The sequence below is a fragment of the Egretta garzetta genome, unplaced genomic scaffold (assembly GCF_000687185.1).
Source record: "Egretta garzetta isolate BGI_Z169 unplaced genomic scaffold, ASM68718v1 scaffold34, whole genome shotgun sequence".
NCBI lineage: Eukaryota > Metazoa > Chordata > Aves > Pelecaniformes > Ardeidae > Egretta > Egretta garzetta.
In genome coordinates, this window is record NW_009259586.1 from 4539029 (window position 1) to 4541543 (window position 2515).

Genomic DNA, 2515 nt, shown 5'->3' on the forward strand with positions numbered 1-2515 from the left:
GCCAGCGTGGCGGGCCCGGGGCTGCAGGGGGCGGGGTTTGGGGCTGGCAAGGTGGGGGTGCCCCGCTGCCCCGCCGTGCCCCCCCTGCGATGATGCCTCCGGCCGGGTCAGCCAGGAGCAGGGCTTGCCTCAGCGCTGGCCGAGGGGCGGGGGGTGTCCCGGCCTTGCGATGGGCTTCTCGGAGACTGTGGGCGAGTCTTGGGACCCTTCAGTGGGGATGCCGGTGCCTTCTCTGCCCGGGTGGGTTTGGATGCGATGCTCTTCAGGGTGGGGGCGTTTCTAAGCTCCCTAGCTGGGACTGTGAGAGGGGAAACCCCATACAAACCACATCACCTCCGTGTTGTGTCTTCCCTAGCTCTTCCTCCAAATTTATGTTCTCCTTGTTTTGCACCCTGATGAGAAATCAGTGCTTCCGATGCAGGTTTCTCTCTTTATTTTTGAGGACAAGCTCTTACATCTTTCTGAAGGATAGAAGGAGCTTAAAATTGAGGGAAATGAGGGTTTGCAGAGTTCCGAGGAGGAGATGTGTGTCTTACATACATGTAAGTTCAGAAAAGATTTGGGATTTTGGTACGTGCTTTTCAGCTGAAGGTAATAAGGGTCAGAGAAGGTGGCCTTTCTCCTACCTGCTAGTGTGGTCCAAGAGTTTGCTCCAAGGTGGTTTATTTACCCTTGTCAGCCCTGGAATCCATCAGATCCAAATTAACCTCATGTGGCAGTGGGTTTAGATGGACTTTTTTTTTTTTTCTTTGCCTTCTGTGTGATGGAACTCCCTGGATTTATATTTGATTGCTTTACCTTGCGGTGGTGCCTACAGAAAAGGTAATCCAAGATGTTTACGCAAGAGCAGCAGACCACGCATCCAGAAAAGATGGGATCTGTGTTGGAAAACTCTGTCCAGCCCAGCAGTGAGAGGCAGCTGGGAGCCCCGGGATGATGAAAGCCATGGCCAGTACTCAGCTCTTGCGTACAGCAGCAGAGGAGGGAGATAAAGCAGGGAATAAGGGAGAAACTGTAGGCAATTCCCCTTCCCTTCCCTCCTCACAGACCTCTCTATGTGCATCTACATACTCCCAAAATTCAGCGACTGCCTGGAAAGTCTTCTGCCTTAATGCAGTTGCCAGACCAGAATCAAGGAGTCTCTTTTAACGTGGTATTTATAACTCAGCAAAGTTAATCTGGGAGAAAGCCATCTCTGGCTCCTAGATCTTTTTTTTTTTTTTTTTGGCAATTTTAATATAGGAATTGGAAGCTATTAACTGTGAATAATAATTGCCTGTGAAAAGTATTCTGTTCCTAACAATAAACCATCATCATTTATATGTAGAGTATAGCCATACAGAGTGCTTGGATGCAAAGCGCTAGGCTGTTTGACAGCAAAAGCCTGACATGTGATTTTATGAAAATATCTTTTTTTTTTCCTGTAGGTTTTACAAGACTGTCTCTGAGCTGACCTGTCAGGTGATATAATCAAACATTGGTGATTTCTGGACAGGTTATATGCCAACAAAGGAGGATTCCCACAGTCTGCCCCAGCCGGGGAGTCAGCACATTGCTTTCTTTTGCCAAACGATTGGAATTACCTCATTTCCTCTGAAGAAAGGAGGTTTGGAGAGCCGAGCGTGTGAAATGCAACTCAGCGACACCAAAAAGACCTGCTTGCAGTTCACAGAGCTGCTCCGTGCAGGAAGCTTCAAAGGCAACGCTGCATCGCCTCCAACAGCTGCTTTGAGGTGTTCAGTGAGGGCCAAATCCTGCATTCCCAGTCCCTGGGGTCATAAAATACCTTCTCCTTACAGGTGGGTAGAATTTTTTTAGGGTTAATGGGCCACCACATGCTCGTTACAAGGTGCTTGCACCAGGTACTTGTTACAAGCCTGCTTGCTCCTTTCAACCCAGGAGTAGGGAGAGGCTGGAGCCAGCCGTTCCCCCTGGCACCCCGCTGCATCTCCGGGCCACCTGGGCTTGGGGCCAGGCTACCCGGAGCGGCCAGGCTCTCTGGCGGTGGCTAAAGGGAGCTGTCCTGGGGCTTGTGCCTGAGCGCAGCAGAGCAAAGGGGCTCCAGGAGACAAAGGCTGCGGGCAGAGGGAAAAAGGGGGGAAGAAAGAGGGGGAAGGGGGCAAGATGGGGGCAGAGGGAGCAGATGGGGGGAGAAGGCAAAGGTCGGGGAAGAAGAGGAGAAGGGGGCTGTTGGGGAAGGCAAGGGGCAGAGAAGGCAGAGGGAGCCTAGGCCAGAGGGGAGAGCAAGGAAGGGCTGGAGGAGGAGGAGGAGGGTGAGATGAGGAAAGCTGTGCTCCGCGCCGTGGGCTCTCACGAAGGGGAGAGGCGAGGGAGCACGGCCATGGGGAGCGAAGTGTGGGCGGAAAGGGGATGAAGGGGGGGACCAGGAGGAGGATGAGAGGGAAGGGGTGAGGTGGGGAAGGGATGGCAGAAGGAGATGGGAAAGGAGGGGAAGATCGAGGTAGGGCAGGAGGAGGAAGGTGGCTGGGGGGAGGCGGCGGGGCGTGATGGAGGG